Consider the following 19,303-nt stretch of genomic DNA (forward strand, 5'->3'; position numbering starts at 1 on the left):
AAACAAAAGAATCACAAAAATACTAAGTACTATCCAACGATATTGTATTTGCTATCTTTTGAGCTGTCTTTGCAATTGTGCCTGAAAACCAGATTTGAAAACCACCAATGACTCAAACCCCTTCTTTGTATCGAGTGCCTTCATTATGTTGATAATATTTTTTTCCAGAGAGAGATTTCAGAATCATTTAAAAAGTGTAGCAAATTTCCATCAATGAGAAAATTTTAAACTTTTAGGTATACAAACCCATTCAGTAAAACATGAACGAAATTCTTAAATCTTTTCTTCATGATGGGTATATAGTGTTTTTCCACAGTGAACTAAAATCAATAAAAATATTGATTTTTTTAAATGCTCTTTGACCAGTTTCCCTCATTTACAAATATTATTAAATTCTATATGTAATATTTACTGATAGTAGCAGTAATTATTGTATATAAGTCTTTCACAGGAACTTGCCGGTTTATGCTTTCTCCAGAGAGGCATTTCACATATTTCTACACTGCATTTCTATAAAAGTAATCACTATAGACTAGTGATTAAAAGGATGCTGCCTTAAGTAATGAACTACCTTCCTGAACACCACTGAGGAAACAGCACAATGAGGAAATTGAACCACAACACTCCTTAAACTCCAACAGCCATCAAAGCGTTTTAGGGTGGTTATCATTTATCCTTCCTGCTCTCCCTTTGGAAGGGGGTAATATAATACCCTATATGTAACATCTGTCCCTTCATCTTCACAACCCAAAACACTTTTAAAGTTCAGGGCCTTTACAGATGATTCCCAACTTTTATAATCTTCATAAGCATAAGATTTCTTGAACGTCTGCAGAGGTAAATGTGTTTGTGCATCTTTACATCTGCATGAGACATCCTCATTTCTCCTGAAAATTGAAACATTTTGTTTTATTGTGAATGACCTAAGAGGCCCATAAAAGTTTGCTATAAATTTTGTATTTAAATTAAGCACAATGGATTCCACCCACTTACTTCTATCAGTTTACATTTATAAAAAGAATTAATGTTGGGTTAGCTGGCTATTAAAATGCTAATTATAAGTACAATTTCCAAATCTGTTACAAGACAACACTGATGCGTTGTCTTTGTTTTATTTGCCCAAGCTTAGTGACTGGGAATTTAATATTATCATCCATAAATTAATATATTCCTAGAGTTTCTTTAATCAGTAAACTAATCTATTCCTTTTAACACTGACACATACCTCAGGAAGACACATTATTCTAGAAATTATTTCAGCTGAGAACAGTGTTCTACATACATTTTTTTCTAACTACACTGAATGCAGCTTAGCATCTATACTCTGTTATTTCAAACCCTTCTTGTTAGCTCCTTTGTAGTTTGTCTGTGAACCATCACCCTTTACAAAATTGGGACTGAGAGAGAACCCTAAAAAGTGTGTTCTCCATAAGGTGAGATACAACCTGAAAAATGTTAGACCTGTCATTCTTTTTACTCCCCTGACTTCTGCAAGATATAAAGTCTGAGCTCAAAAATCTCACTCTCCTCTTTGTTCAATGGCCTGGCTTCTATAAATGCAACATATCACCAAATGCTCCGAACAGAAAACTGTAATAAATAACTGCATTTCTCAAGTACACTGGAACTTCCTTAAATCAAACCAAGTCCCAAAGCTTACTTCAACCTACAGTTTCTGGTCCAATGCAAAGGCTATTTCTATCTTTTTTCATAAAAATATGCACCAATAACCTAATACTTAAACAAACATAGAACTCAGATGCTTTCCTACACCATAGGGTGCAAATATACACATTTCATGTGTGAGTGGTAAGGGCAATTAATTTTATGAAACCTGTTATTTAGAATAATTAATTGTTTTGTGAAGCTCATTGGAATCTTTGAATCATCAGGGTTGGAAAAGGCCTCTCACACCAACAGTTTACTCAGCACTGCCAGGTCCACCACTAAACTATGTCCCTAAGCCCCATAGCTACTTTTGTTTGAGCACTTAATTCTCTGAATATGTGGACTCACGGTTATGCCTAAGACAGATCATCTTAGCCAAGTTCTGTCTCTCACAATACAGTCTACAGTTAGAGTAATTATCCTTGTTATATGCATTAAAAACCTTAAGGTTTCACCTACCTGTATGCACTGCCTGTGTAACTTCCCACACCTGGCTATGGACTTTTGGATCTCTCATTGACAAAATATAATTACCTCCAGAGAAAAATCAGTCTAGTGTCTCTTCTGGGACTAATTGTGTTGCAAGAAAAATTAAAAATAAAGAAAATTTTTTTCTCTTCACAGACTATAAGGCCATATGATCAAATATAGTCATCAACTTTAGACATCTGCATCAGTCTTTGGAGTACCACTCTAAAAGGGTGCAAACTGTGCAAGTTAATATTGAACTTTCCAGCTGTAGGAGTCATCCCATATACTTAACTTTGCCTCAGGTGCTATTGGTTGCATATGTGCATTCACAGAACTGAAACATTCCTTCCATCTCACAGAGATTTAGGTGTTTAGCATGAGTTTCCTTTGCATGCAGTGGACAGGCATCTAAGAGGGATCTGTCCTTCTTAAGTACTAGCTGCCTGGAGATCTCTCAGTCTCTTATTGACTAAAAAGGATGCCTAGACCACTATCTTCAATGGTCACTTCAGGGATATGCAGTTATGGCTGAGATTAGTATGACTGTTTCAGAATGAGGTGACTGTGGAACATAAGTTATGGAACTGGAATTTGCAAAGCTTTTGGATGTTTGAATGACATTTCTGAACTGATGGCTAACATCTGTATGTGCTTTTATCTCTGGGAAAAATAATGAATTGCTTTTTTTCTTGAAAATTAAGCAGTTTTAATGAAATAAAAAATAAATTTAAAAAATACTATATCACCAATATATGTTACTAAAGCCAAATTTGTAGTCTGTCCTTTTATAAGTTCTAAAGTCAATCTTATGGAGACATATACAAAATTGACCAACACCCATTTCTTTAAGATGCTTATTTGGAGTGTAAGTGGAGTGGTATTTTAATCAATATAATCTTGGGCTAATTTGAGTCACAGAATAAAAATAAGTTATTTAGAGAGTTCATTGTAAGCCTCATTTTAGAAAGGTCTTCTAAAAGATAAAATAATTGCTATGAATTAGCATCTCACCATGCCATAAACTTAAAATAAATCATTCAGTTTAACAATCAGTCTCAGAAACTACCACTCTTACTATGTTAATCAAATCTCAGTTACAATACAGAACTACAGTTAAATGAACGTAAAGGTGGGATCATTTAATTAAATGGGTTTTATTGGTACTTAATTTAATGTTGAGTCCTAAAATTTAGCCCATCAATTTTGCATTTGACAAGAATCCTTTTAACTGGAGGTAAAAACCCTTAAATTCCAGGAATCATAACTTTAAGAATAGAAAATCCTACAGAATTAAATTCTGGCAGTCAGTTAGTGTGAAGTTGTAGGTGAACAGAAGTGACAAAACAAACAACTGATGAAAGTGGATCAGTGTATAAACTGAAGTGGAAATGGAAAGATAAAGCAGCAAATCAGACAGAAACTCTTTGAACTATTACACAGTACCTACATTAACCTCTGAAAGGGGTAACATTAGATCTCTTTAATGTCAGTGGGAAGAAATAGACCCTAGCAGTACATGATTGACCTTACTAACCTTAGATGTCTACCTTAAGATGAGATGAATTGTTATTTAGAAGCATCTGCTTCTCTCCACTGACAATAAAAAGAGATAGGGATTACTACTTTAGGTGTAGGCCATTAAAGACATCTTCCCAACAGGAAGGTAACCAGCTAGAATGACCCATGAAATGGCAGTCATGACTTCATTTCTCAAGTGCCTTTGCTTTGAAGGAACAAAAGGCATACAAAAAGAAAAGGTTCTTAAAGATTGCTAAATAGGAGCTATTTGTTTATAGTATTGAGAATTCAGAGGGGGCAATGAGGCAGTTTCACTTAGATTATAATGGATTTCTGAATGATTAATTACCTTTTTTTTAAATCGTGCCATAATTTATGCTAAATATTAATGACTTTACATCAAGATTAAAGGTACAGGAAAGGAAAAATAGTATTGAAGCTGATTGGCCACCAGGGATTTGACTTAAGTTTAAATTAGGGTTTTCAGGAAACAAGAATATAACAATCAACAAATCTTATATTTGAAACACATATTTTCAAGTTCACTTGTGTTATCATTTTTTAATTTTTACAAGTCTATAAAGTGTGTAATACCATGGAATTAAGTGTTCATGTTATAACCTTATTAATATCATAGCTTCACATTTTCAGTTAGGCTTTCATGCCTTGTGTGAACATGAAGTGTAAGCAGGGGCAAAGTCTTGGTTTGCAACGCATTCAGAGTAATATGTTGTTGTTATTAAATATATCCAAGCTAATGATTTAGAAGTTAGAAAAGCAGGAAAAAAACATGTTTCATGTAGTTGTTTTCCATCAGAAGCTATATTTCCATTTAGACTGAATTTATTTTGTTCATTAAAAACAAAAAAAAGAAATCTTTCTACATTTCATTACCATAGGGCAGGGGGAGGGTGCTTGGTCTTTTTTGTTTGGTATGTTGTGGTGGTCTTTTGTCTTGTTTTTGTTTTGTTTAGGTTTGTTTGTTTGTTCAGAATTATTTTTTGTACCTAACACTCATAACATAATGTTCTGATGTAGTATGCCCAGTACAAAGCAGATTAAGGCTCTTTGCTGTATCCTATCAACTGGCATGCCCAGCTACCTCCAGCTGCTGTCTTTTTTCCCTTATGCTGGTGGACATGTGAGCAAACACTGTATTCTTACAGCATTTGTTCTGCATATTCCATTCACAGAGAGCCCAGTTCACTCTGTAGTAGCACTTTCAATGCTGTCCCTCACAGCACCTTTCTGGACAAGCTGTCTGAGTCTGGGATGAGTAGACAAGGCAAAAAGCTGTGAATAATGGCGCTCCAATGGTTGTAGTGAATGCAGCTACAGTGACACCAGCTGTGTCCCTCAGGGCTCAGTCATGGGCCTGTTCTGTTCAGTGTTTTTATCAGTGATCTGGATGTAGGAGTTGAATACACTCTTAGGAATTTTGCTGACAGTACCAAGCTGGGAGGTGCTGCTGACTCTCTCAAAGGATGAGAGGCCTCACAGAGGGATCTGCCTGGATTGGAGAGCTGGGCAATCATCAGTGGCATGGAATTAAAGAAGTCCCAGTGCCTGATTCTGCACCGAAGGCAGGGCAATGCCAGGCACAACCTGGCAGAGGAATGGCAGGAGAGCAGGCCTGCAGAAATGAATAAAAGCATGGTAGTGGCTGACAGCAGGGATCGCTATGGATTAACAGTGAGTCCTGGCAGCCAAGGGGGCAAACACCATCCTGGGGTGCACTAAACATGGATAACTGGTCAAAAGAGGTGATTACACCACTGCATTTAACATTTGTCTGGCCTTACCTTGAGTGATGTGTGGGGTTCCACACCCCATGATTTAAGAATTTGAAGGTCCTTTAATGCATCCAGAGGAGGAAGTCTAAATTAGGTGAGTCATTGGGGCATTTGGACAATGCCCTTAATAGCATGCTTTAGCTGTTGGTCAGCCCTTAATTGGTCAGGTAGTTGGATGAGTATAAAAGACTGGACTGCTAGTGGTTAATGACTCAAACATTCATCCACTTGCAATAACTTCTGTAAGAGACTGTGCTATAAGAGACTGGACTATTGGTACAAATGGCTTAAACCATCCACTGGGTGTCTGGTAGTGATGCACAGAGGTGTCTAGGGTGCAGAAGGGCATGCCCATCTGAGGCTACAGGCTGGATTTCCAGATAAGGGAAGAGACTGATAAGAAGCAAATCCTGTGATGTGGAAAGAGTCCTTCTTATCCTGCCAATGCCCTCCTTTACATAATGAATCATCTGTGAATATTCCCCTTCCAAGTAGTGGAATATTCCCACATAGGGTGAGGATATTCATCTCATCTGATGGGTCATGATTGATTCAACTACACTGAAGAGACAGCTGCAACATCTTAGAAGATGTCAAGATCCTGATCCATAACATTATATCATCCAGTGTGAAACTCTGTGCCTCGGGGGAGACATGTGGACGTTCCCACCTGAACCCAAGTGAATATAAACCCAACAGATTTTCTGATCCATGGTCTCTTTTCCATTCCCCACTTGATGGATATAGACTGCAAACATTGCTTCAACAACACTGCAGGCAATGAGGAGACTAGAAGAGGATGAACAGGATACCATCAGGATCTATGTGAGCAGTTATATTTTTTTCTACTTTCTTTGTCACTGTCTATTTCTTTCCCCACTGCTTATTTTCTTTCAAAGAAAGAAGTCCAAAAAACTAGGTGCAATTTGGTAATTTGGTAGGAAGGAAGGGAAGAGAGAAAGAAGGTTTGATGAAGGAGATAGTAACAGAGACATAAGATACCGAAGCAAACTGTGTAAGACATCTAAAAATAAAGTCAGAAGAAAAACTTTGGTAGTAATCCAAGAAAGTTAACTGTTTGGCAATAGTCATTGAAGGAGTATTTAATTTAAAACACCTTTGAAAAAGTCCTCATTTAACTCCAAATTTACTCACAAGGAGATAAAAGGTGCATTGTCACAATAACATATTTGTGGTCCAACACTAAAATAGTACAAATAATTATTCTTTAAGACATCACAGGTCTATAGGAGCACATAATCACACTGCAGTAAGGAATCAGCATATAATTTTCCCTGCAAGAAATAGCTCTTCCTTTGTCCTTCTTTGTTTTCCTCTTTTCTGAAAGTTGCTATGCCATATAGGGCTTTGGACATCAGGATTGTTGACTTTAATTCCAGAGTCTTTTATTAATAGATCTTCTAGATTTTCTTATTAAATGGAGATGCTTTAGAGGACTACTATACTAGGATGAATTAACATCTAGATTAACTCATAATAATTTTAGGAAGTCTATTCCTTCTCTATTGGAATTAATAGGTAAGTATATGGAAATGCCTGTGAAGTTTAATATTTCTAAAATTAAGCCAGAGAAATATTCAGAAAAGTACAGAGAAGTGTTCTGTGTGAGAAGCCACTCACCTTCACATGGAAAAAAATTAAACTCAACAAGTCTAAAGGGAATTAAAGGTAAAGCTGTAAAGGTATTAAATAAGATGAAAGCTGAAAATAATTTTTTTTGGTTATATTTAGCATTATCAGGCTTATAATTGTTTTATGATACTAACCATATGGTTCAGCAGGAGACATAAAAGTGTATTACAGGTTATTAATTCCATTGAATTGAGAACATGATGTGTTGTGGCTTTTTATTAACATTAAACAAGGTAGGAAATGAAATGTCATTAAGATTAATGTTGAATTATAGTGGTGAAAGCTTTGTAGAGGTGCCAAAGGATCTTGAGCATGTAAATACTGTCCAAAGATCTAGCACCAATTTGAAAATAAATGTGTATTTCCAAGTTCTCAAACAAACTTTAAGAAACTCATGCATATGCCTAAGAGATTCAAAGCCAGATCTGGGAAAAAGGGAACTGAACCTCCCCTGTCCCTGAATATTGCTCTTGACCTGATTAGTTTGTGATTTTTTCAGATGTACTTAGGAAGAAAAAAAATAGCTACATTTGAGGACAGAGAGCAAAGAGTACAAACACCTCACTTTGAGGAAGAAACTCAAGGCACATATCTCAAGTGAAGTGACTCCCTACCAAGCAGCACTGAGCTGTGTGATTTCAAATGTCCTAATGTCTTCACATTTCTCAGCTGCCTACTGTAGGGGGATGCTTATTCAACATACTGTGGGATTGGTTTTTGGGTTTTCAAATATATGCAACACTAGATACTTCATCTTTCTTGTACATTAGGTGGGGTGCCTGTACACTATTTTCATCCAAACAGATTGCGTTATTAAAAATCAAACTCTGCAATTGTGGAGCTTTTAGTATAGATTTAGTACCAAAGGAAAAATAGGAAGAAAGGTTTTGCCTCTAGTAAGAAATAAAACATTGACAAAGTACTTGAGTACTTGTGTTTTGTCAGAAGGAGAAGAGGAGGAGGAAGGGGAAGGGGAGTACAACAACAACCCTGACAGCTTCAATAGAATCAAACTGATTTGGCCATTAAATATTGTTGCATGGTTCCATAATGCTGGAAGTACGTATTGTCAGAAGCAGTGAGACATTATTTGACAGATAGAAAAGCTGTTTATATATTGACAAGTATGGAAAGTTCATTTGTCCTACACAGAAATGGAGAATATGTAAGTGTTACATAAAGGGAAACAACTAACCTTAATAAATCAGCAGTTTCAGCATAAAGGAGGTAGCCTTTGTAATTTAAGAGTCATCGTCTTAAATTTTTTCAAGTGTATAGATCTCATAAAAATATCCCAGTAATTATCACTGACATTAATAAATGGATGGTTTCTGCTAGAAAGGTGTTTTTCTAAACCCCTCTGAATCCTGCTCCTTGACATCCCCAGACACTGGACGAGATCCTTAGTGACTACTGTTCACTTAAAAGCTGTCTAAAAAAGTAGGGAAAAAATGATAAAAAAAAAATAAAAATACATATTTAGTAAAGTAACATCTTTTTGGTTTGGCCTGATGTTTTACAATTGCTGTCAATGGAGAACAAGAATAAAGGTGATTACAAAGTAATGGCTTTGATATAGTACCATAGAGAAAAATCTATTGTTGTGATTGGCTATTATCATCTACTTCTCAGATGAGTGATTGCTAAGGTGAGCAGGAAATTTCATCACAATTCCCAACCACTAATAGGCTACTGCAAACCAGTGTCATAAAGACACACTAATGTAGAAAGTGACCAAAGAATTTAAAAACATATCATGGCTGTAACTTCACCATCACCTCCTAGAAGTCTTGCAATTTCTGAAGTGTGCCTGCATTTCACTTTAATATAGCAGCTACTTATTACCAGGAATCATTTCTATATGAGCTGTCCAAGGGGAACATAAAGCTATAATTATAATGCACAAAGATATCCATTAAACACAAGATGTATTCATTATATTACAGACAAGCCTAAATGCCCTGCATCAGATATTTTTAGCAGTACAGTATCTTACATATGCTTACTCACATAAATATACTCCCTTAATTGAAAGATATTTGTGCCATACTGATAAAATCCAATGAAAGATGAACAAATAGTTAGTTTTTGGTGACCTTAAAATTTTACTGTCTATTAAGCAGGCACCAAAGAACTTTCTATTTGAAAGACAAGGCATGTAAGTTTGGCAGTTTCGCACATTTTGTGTTAATATTTTTGAATAAGCCTAAAGTACAATAAGTGTTTAGAAATTTTCTTTTATGGACTTCAATTTAACAGCAAAAGTTTTTTTCAATACAGCTACCAAATTATATACAAAAGCCTTTTCCAATTTGAGATTATCATTAATGATAACATAAATACCATAGTTATTTTCTAATGAAAAGAACATTTCATAACATGAAAAAGATGTGCATTCAAAACTGTAGACAAAAAAATTACAAAAGCAATGGAAGCAAACACCATAAACATGTCTTAGTAGTCAAAGTAGAGCTAGAGAAATATAAAGAAAAGTAATTCAGACCATTACTCTAAGATGTGCTAAAAGAACTTAAAAGTTGTGGTGAATGATTCAGTTATGGGCAGAGACAAGTAATATATGACATGCATGTAGAGCTGAGATAGTTGAGAAAAACTGTTAGATGGTACTAAAATAATGGACAAATATTTCAATTTATTTTTATACATCTTAGAAAGCAAACACATGCAACAAACTTGAAAGAATTAGAGAGGCTATGGGAAGTAGCAAGAGATATTTTCTTCTATAGAGGTTCATCATGTTTATAATTTTCTTAGAAAAATGTGTTTCAGTGACTGTGTCAGTGCAAAATGAGAACTACAATACAATGCAGAGACTCTCAAGGATCTCACCAGCCAGGAGGAAATCTTGTTTTTCTCTCTGCATAAATGCCTTGTTGAATGTCTGTAAGACAGATTTCCCACCTGTGAAAATAATTGCCTCCAAACAGAGGAGTTTATAATTTTCAAGACTTTATACTTTATGTACAACTTGATAAACTTTTTATGATGTATTATTCTCCTTTTTATTTTCCCTAAAAAGGAAAAACTTCAGATTCTGATAAATAATTTTTAGTGATTGTTTTAGCTAGACTTTTTGCCCTGGAAGTTTCCACTGACTGAAATTAATAATTACAACATGATTGAAACCAAGAGTGGTTCTGAAAAGTCTGTTCTAGTCATGTCTGAGCAAGAGAATGCAAATATACTCTATGTGAGAATTTTATCCAACCGTGCAGACACAGTTATATGCACACAGGTTATAAATAATGTGTGAGGTCCAGTCAAGTCCCAAAGCACTAAGTCTTTTCTTCTTTTGCACCAGTCAACACTAGAGAAGACTTCTGTTGCCATAAAGCTATCTTCCTCAGTGAAACATATTTGGCAAAGCTGTTAGTAAAGCAACTGTAGTTGGAATAATCCCTGATATTTTGATATCTCTACTTTTCTTTTTTATATCATTAGGACACCTTTATTCACCACAGAAATACAAAATTGGTGCTCAAACTATACTTAGAACATTCTGCTCTTTCATGATTGAAGTGAAACAAGATGTATGCAGCAGATAACCTCAGAAAGAAGTCATTCACTAAAAGTTCCAGAATTCAACAAATACTTCAACACCACACTTTGGGTCTAAGATTAGGTCAATTATCCAAAATATGTGATATGCATAAGTGAAATAGCTCTACATCTTTCCTACTTTGTTTTTGTTGTGGAAAGGAGGTAGGTGGAGAACAGTTGGAGCTCATAGAACATATGTTGTTTCTTGCTATGCAGTACAGCACAAAAAGTTAATTAGGAAAATAAAAAAAAATGTTATCTGCATCAACTAAATCTTTGCTCTTCAGCTTTTTTACGTAATACTGCATGTTACACTGGGAAAAAAACATTAACATATTCTATTCAGGCTACTAGAAACCCTCTTCTGCTTGGATATAAAAAGGACAATATGGTGGTCATCCTACCACCTTTAGACTGATCCTTCATCAAAGCTCTGATCAGGGTAATGAGAGACCTGTAGCCAAAGCAACTGAAGAGATCAAGTAATGACATTTTCAGAAATGCTCTGCAGAGTATGTTGGTCACCAATATGAGCTATACTACTGGCTGCAGATCAGGTACTGTCTGGTCTGCCTGTGAGATCAGCTGTGGGGTTGGCAAGGATGGAGCCGAGGGGCTGCTGCAATCCAACACACCACCTTCTTGTCTATCCTTTCTGTAACTTTTCTCTAAAAAATATTTTTTCTCTTTCTCCGATTCTGCTGCACTTCTTCTGTATTTTTCTTTCTTTTCTTGGATTTCTCAGTCTCCTTTGGACTGAATTCTTTTGGGATCTTCCCTCATGGGGAGCCCTGCTTATCTTAGTTCTCTAGTTTTGAAGAAAACTCCCAAGCTTGTTAGAATCTTGTTTATCGTGTTTATTAGAAGATCATCACAAAACTTGGCAGGTCTCTCCAGACTAACTGCACAAGTTTAAATCATTGCAATCTGGTACATTTCTTTCTTCTGATGGTACAACAAGGCCTTGTGGCTCACTTTGTGTCTGATGCACAAAATGGCCCCGAATTATGCAGTGCTTTTATCTTTATACTTATTCTTGTCCAATTAACAATAGACACGTATATTATTTTTCTTAATGACCCAATGACCCATCACCTGTGTGCTACACTGCGGCATTTTCTAACCAATCACTATTACCCAGAAACCTCTAGAAGAAGAACATGAATAAAAAAGGACAAGAGACAACACCCTTACACTTTCAGCTTTATTTATCTAACTTTAACAGTTGTTTTCATGTATCACCATGAAAACATGCTCTTAGAACTAAGTATCAGAAACAAGGGCACACACTCTGTATCCCAGACTCTAACACTTTCTACACTGGATTTGACTGAGCTTTTCAGTGTGCAAAAGATCTGCCTCAGTTTTTTCTTCTGACATCTTGGTTTTTTCAACACCTTTCCTGTGAAGACAAGCTTAGAGAGTTTGGGGTTTTCATCCTGGAGAAGAGAAGACTCCAAGGAAAATGTTAGCAGCCTTCCAGTAACTAAAGGGAGCTTATAAAAAGGAGGATTTACACGGGCAGGTAATGATAGCATAAGGGGAAATGGTTTTAAACTAATAGACGGGAGATCTACATTAGAAGTTAGAAGCAAATTCTTTACTCAGTTGTGAGGCAACAGAACCAGTTTACCAGAGAAGTTGTGGATGCTCCATCCCTGGAAGTATCCCCAAGGCCAGACTGGGTGAGGCCCTGGGCAACCTGATGTAGTGGGTGCCACTGCCACCCCTTCCCATTGTGGGGTGGTTAGACCTAGATGGTATTTGAAGTCCCTTCCTACCCAAGCCATTCTATGATTCTAAAGTTGTTACATCAGGTGTGCTGATACAAGAAGTTTATGCAGCCTTGCACATACAGATCACGGGTACCTAAAGCCATGGATTTTTCAGTCTGGTGTTGTAGGATAAAGTCACATTTTGATAGTCCTCCCACTGTCCCAGTCTGCTACTTTTAATTTCCAAGAGATAGCTCAGGTCATCTATTTTATAGTCCAGTTTCAAAGAAGTGATGGTCATAGTGCAGGGCAAGCTGTGGGCTTCAGCAATAAGGTGAGCTTACAAAAAGGAGCAAGTGGGGATTGGAGTGGCTTACACTGGCCCTCTGTTAAAAGCAATGTAATGTTAAACACTGCTGTTCATTCAGTCTCATTTCCTAGGTCAGTTTATAGCAATGTAAATACTGAATAATTTAAGTAGTCAGGTTAGGGATCTGCCTTTCCATCCACCAGTTTCATTGTGGAGTACTTACTGCTGGTTAGGGGTGAAATTAAATAATAATAATATAGATTCTAAAACTTGTAAACAAAGTTTTCCTATGCTTGCCTCTTGGAGTTTTCAGGCATTTTAATCTTTCAACAGATGGTGGGATGAAGATTTTAGCATATATATTATGAGCATAAGGTCCTTGAGGGCTCCTCAAAGGCTTCAGTCTCTCTGCATCTCATTTAATACGACATATGCTTTATCCTGACAAAGCCTATGTGTAAGAAAGAGAGAATAACAATTAGTCTTGGTCAAGCATTTGAGGAGAGAACAGCATTCTTCAAAAGTACATTGGTTCATGGACATCCAAGTGTCTTGTGGAAATTAATTTTAATGGAAAGTTTTAATAAACTGTTGATAAATTTTTTAGAGAGCATTGAAAAAATTTCATTCTGACAAGGTCAAGGTAATTTCCTCTTTTGCATTTTGATCTTAATATTGTCATGCATAATTAAATGAAGATAAATAAAAGCTGAAGTGTTGCAGTCAAAAAAAAGTACTAGGTTGCACCAAAAAGTGCTTTAATCTTGTCGAAGTGGAGCATAACTGTAAAACTCTTTGAGAATTCAGAAAAAATCTAAAATTAAATTTTTTGATCAGAAAACTTCCATTATCATTCAATTGAAACAAAATGTCAGAATACTGTAGTTTCTCCCTGACCACAAGTTCTGCTGTTGTTTTAATTTGGCCAGATAAGATGCAGAGAGTTTTTTCCACAGACAAATAATGCAATGATATAGCAGGTGTGGTTTCTGTTGATGAATTATGGATGGGTAGACAAGTTGCACCTTCAAAACTAGTGGCAAAGCAGTTTGCCTCCTGGGCATATAATCAAGATTGCTCTTCTGCTTCTTTCTTTACATGGTTCCATGATTTGAGGTATCCTCCATTACAGCCAGTTACAAAAAGGTATGAAATAAGGAGAAGAGGAGCAGATAGCTACACCTCTGCAGAAGAAGACATCAGTTTGGTAAGTACTCATCAGTTGAAGAGAACACAGCTGAGAGGGACACTGAGGTATATAAAATCATGGAAGACACAGAGAAGGTATTAGAAAATATTGGTTGGTATCCTTCACAGTAGAAAAAATTGGTAATTGATTCAGAATTTTTCATATACTTCAAATTTAATTTGGGAGTTCATTGACATTCAATGGTTTATGTAACACAAGAGTAAATAATTTAATAAACTACCAGAAAATTTTCCTCATGGAGGAAATGTTTTTCAAGACCTGCTAATCACACCCAGTCAAGTATGAAAGTACAATCTCTGTCTCAGCTAGGTAAGCTGATAGCTGGAAACTGAGAGCAAATATTTTGTGAAATGTTGTTCTGCTTTAGCTTAGTCCTACTCTCTTTTCATAAGCACATGAAGATTATGTGGGCTTTTGAATGTTCTCTGTAGGGTTCTTTTAATACTTGGTGGGAATAAAGGTCTTACACAGAAAATAAATTTTCAGTATCCCTATACTGGACAGCCTTCACATATTTCAGAACCATTCTGGAAAACGTGAATTCCTCATGATACTTTGGAAAACAAAGGGCTATCAGCTTGTCCATGTGCGCCAGTGATGAAACAGGACTGTCAACTTTTTATGTGAAAATGTTCCCTTCCTTTTGCTTGCTTGTTCCTAGCTAAATGGCTGATTTTCTCTATGCATCAAAGCAATCACCGACATCTCTTGTGAACGTATGTTGTGCTAAATGCCTAAAATTGTTGGATGCTGGGATGGAAAACTTGCTTTGTAGAAGCCACATGTCTAGACCTATGTCTGCCAAAATTAAAATTAAAAAATATTTTAGCAGAGACTTTTTTGGTAATTACAGAGGAATTAAACATTTCTGTTTCAGTGGGAAGTTCACTTAAACTGCAAGATGTCCAGTTTCCTCAGGTTAAAGCTGGTACAATGTACAGTTAGAAAAAAATCCTCTTGAATGCATCATGCTGAGTGAATTATCATCATTCTTGTAACACCATGGCAAGTGATATAATTAGCAGTGCTAGCAAGGGCATTGTCTATGAGGTCAGTTTCACTGTATTCTGGCCACTATAATTACCTCCACACTTCTCAGAAAATTGAACTCCTTGTACTGTCTTCTGCCCCCTTTAAAATTATGTCATCCTCCTCCTTTTCAAATCTGAAAATGTGAGTTCTCTAGTGACAATGTGCTCCACCTGCATTTTTGTATCGCTGTGCTCAAGACCTTATGCCTTCTCTATATTCCCTCTTTGTACAAGGGACTGTATTTTACAGCTACTGTCAGGGTGTTTTAGTTTGTGGGAACAATGACTACAGACACTGTGGCAGATGGCCCCACCATTGGTGCAAAAACTTCTTCAAAAGAGAAGGAAGCATCCCCTGGGTAGAGGAACCCTGCAACCAGTCCTGCTCAGAAAAATGATTGCATACCTCTGGAAACCAATGAAGCTGGCACTCCTCATTGCTTCTCTGGGAAGAATATTCTGTAATCAAACTTGTTTTAAGGTACAGGAAAGACTTCTAATTTTCAGCCTAGTTTTATTGACGTAATAACCATTTCCTTTTGAAATAAAAAGCAATTGTACTTTCACAGAGGGCAGAGTGGCAGCGCCAACAATTTCACTGAGATGCTAAGCTTTTATGGCAAGATATTATTTTAAAATCTTGTATACACAGCTTTTTTTTCCTTTCTGGATTTCTATTTTTTTTAACTTGCTTTGTTCCAAGTTCTTTATATGTGTGTGTATATATATATATATATATATATATAATTTTTCTTTTGTCATTCATTGGAAAGCCAGGAATAAGCTATTACATTATGACCTTTCTGTAGCATTTTCCATTGGGACATTAATGGTAGGTTATTTATCATTTTGCTGAGAAGGAATAGATTTCCTGTCTCTTCTCTTGGGGAAACCTTATTTTCACTTGTTTCATTGACTAAATGTGCTCATTATTTAGTCTCAAGTGTATGCCTAGGGTGTAGCCCCAATAATGATTAAGTTATCCTAGCAGATCAACACTATGGAAAATGTTTCTGATACTTAAATATGTCTCACACTTCATTTATTTTTCTGTCCTCTCTTGATTAACTTCAAGCTTGCTTTTTCTTTTCTTTGTTTGTTGCTATATCTAGCAGTGACATCTCAGTTGTAGCTTTCACGATTAATTGTCACTGTAGTGTTTTCATTATCATAAACACCCAGGACAGAGAAGCCCTTTAATGAATAATTTCCTAAGGGTTACTTTTACATATTACTTGTCTTTCTATCTTGAGATTTGCAGGTTTTACAAAGAAGCTATTTAAAATCTTGCACAATGGAAAAAAATCCTTCACACTACTCCCATATTCCTATCACATACACATTAACACACAATATGCACTGTTTCCAAGTACATAATGATTTTACTACTGTGCAAAATTCCTTAAAATAGCAGGACTTCATACATTCTCTTGAGCCAACCTACATTTTCAGTCATACAAATTGTTGGTTTGATTCAATTATGCAATTGTTTTTAATAATTTGTTGAATTATATTATTATTATCCATCTTGTAGTACAGTAGTACGCCTTCTGAGTTCCCAGTTACCCTCCTGTAATAAACCCTCCTGGTTAGGTATTTATAGTGGGCAATAGTGGATTAGCTATAAAGATCTCTGCTGGAAATGACTTTATAGAGACAAATCTTCATTTACTTCCCATGTCTTCAAGTGCTTTCTGCCTCAGACTGGCATTCAGCATTCATCTTCCAGTGTGTAGGCTCTCAGATGTACACTGCAAGCTTTCCATTACATAAGGATGTTGCAATGACTGCAAAGATAAATAACAGGTCCTGGAACTGAGCTTGCCTATGGAACCCATAATTATATGCACTATTTAATTCTTAGCTCCCTCTTTCATTGTGGTTGTTTTTTTCCCTCTCTACCTTTTTCACTACAGGATGAATAAACAATGGATATGACAAGTCTGCAAGGCTCTTGGATATCATCTCACACAATTCCCATGGCGTTGAGGGCAGAAGTCAACCCCTGAACCCCTCCTATTTGGCATTATAGACAAAGCACAAGTGACCATAGGTGCACGTAATGATATTTTCAAGGATTCTAAAAGAGTAACAAAAGAAGAAGTAGTGTTAGAAGGCAGAATAGTAAAACAAAGTTAGAGAAGACAGTTTTTCATTGTGATTTTTCAGTTGAAATTGAAGCTACAGGTTCTTTATTGTTGCATAAAATGTTAAGAGGTTCTGAAAGACTGAGACTGTAAGAACTGTAATAAGCTACTAAATATTGTTCCAGGAAAACAAAAATTTTCTATTCTCCCTCTTCTAAATGAAAATAATAAGGAGAAACTAATTTGAAGGGAAAAATGTAAATTAATAAATATACAGCAAAATAATGGAATTGATTGGTGCACCATGGCACTCTGATGACTTTTTACTTGTGGTAGAAAAGTGGGTAATGATGTGTAAGGAAAAAAATCCTTTATTTTTAATCATTCATTCACTGATTCATGAAAATTTTGGATCTCAGTTTGGGAGGAACCACAGTGGTCAAACCTCCCTGCTCAAGCCCCACATTGCATGGGAAGTCCACAATCCCTCTGGGCAATCTGTTTCAGTTCAGGTGGAACTTTCTGTGCGTCACATTCTGCCTGTTGCTTCTTGTCCTATTGCTTGGCTCCACCCATTCATCATTCACTGATGCTAATAGACATAAATGGCTATTCTGATTAATGAAACGGTTTATCTAAGGAAATATATACAAAAGGCTTTATAAACAATATACTCTGAATCTAGAAAAAAGGCAAATAAAACCAGGATAGAGAAAAACTAAGTTAGACCCGCCACTGATTTTTCTACACATTTTCTGCAGTCCTCCCTCTAGTTGCCCTTTTTGTTTGGTTGGGCATTTCACTAGTATTCTACAAAAAGGTTGAAAACAATTAAAAATATTGGTACCAAATTATTGTGTTTGTGGTGACTACTGACTATTTTTTACTTTTAATACTTCTTGCAAACACAGGAGCATGTTTATTGTTTCCTGAATGCATGACCCTTTGAAAAGTATAGTTTTCATAGGTTTAGTTTAGGAAATTTATGGAAAGGACATTTAGGGAAAGGGAAAGGGAAAGGGAAAGGGAAAGGGAAAGGGAAAGGGAAAGGGAAAGGGAAAGGGAAAGGGGGGAAGAGGAAGGGAAAGGGAAAGGAAACTGAACTCCCTCATTCTAGAGAGAGCTTCCCTGGATATCACACTGAAACAGAACATATAAGGAGAGTTACATGGATACAGACAAGTTTTAAATTAGGAAAACCATTAAAGCAAATTATATTTTTTGTTTAACAAAAATTCCTATATTGAATTCCAGTTGTCTGAGGATTCATGTGTTACCATGAAAGATTTGTTTAGTTTGGAAACATTAAAAACAAAATTAAATGTTGGGTGGCACAGGGCATTTTCTAGGAATTATTTTTAAGCCAAAGGAAGTGAAAAACAATCATGTGCTATGTATATAAAAAGAATTTCTGAAACGTTCAGGGGACTGGATAGCTCCTTTAGTTTATACAATTTCATAGTTCTATCTGCAGCTTTGAACACTGTAGTTATATGCAATACTTATCTAGGACAGCAATTAAAACACCTATCCTCATCATGTAATTATATCTCTGGAGATAATTATGAATTCCATACTTGCATTTTTAACCTTGAATATAATCTCCTGGTTCATGTGTCTAGTTTTGCATAAAGTTCAAGCTGAAATAATTTTATCCTTGGAAGTGAGTAGCAGGAGTGATATTGCCTGAATAAAAAGTCCATAATAATTTAGATGAAGTGAGTAAAGAAAAAAGAGTATTACAAAATGCAAAATTCCTCTTCTATCTATTGATACTCCTGTAATCTATGCAACAAAAACCCTAGAGACATAAGTAGTTAAGATATTCTGGTTCTTTTATACAAAGTTGACTTATTTGAGGGAAATCATTAAAGGGATGGAACGTGTCAGAGGACTTATGTTTTATTGATTCCAATTCACTATATATAATCCACTGCAGTTTGAAATGACAATTTGAACTTCTTAAGTGCAGAGGTCAGGTTATATAAGAAGTGTATTCTAACACAGAAATTACTTCCACAATGATGCCCAATGAAGAAAATGTTCTATAGCTTATTTAGATAATTTACTATTGGCCATAGAGATAATTTAGTGCACGGTTTGAAAAGATTTTGCCTACTGTTTTTTGCAGAAGTTTGAAAATAGAAGGCAGATAATTGTTTGAAGAACTTCTGGTTTCATTTTTTTTTTTAATTTAAATAGGGGAATAAAGACTTTAGAGGTCAAACCAAAAATCAGAAATTAGTCAAAACAGGACTTTTAGACCTGGCGATGGAACCATTACAA

This window comes from Poecile atricapillus, chromosome Z, assembly GCF_030490865.1.
Source record: "Poecile atricapillus isolate bPoeAtr1 chromosome Z, bPoeAtr1.hap1, whole genome shotgun sequence".
NCBI classification, from domain to species: Eukaryota; Metazoa; Chordata; class Aves; order Passeriformes; family Paridae; genus Poecile; species Poecile atricapillus.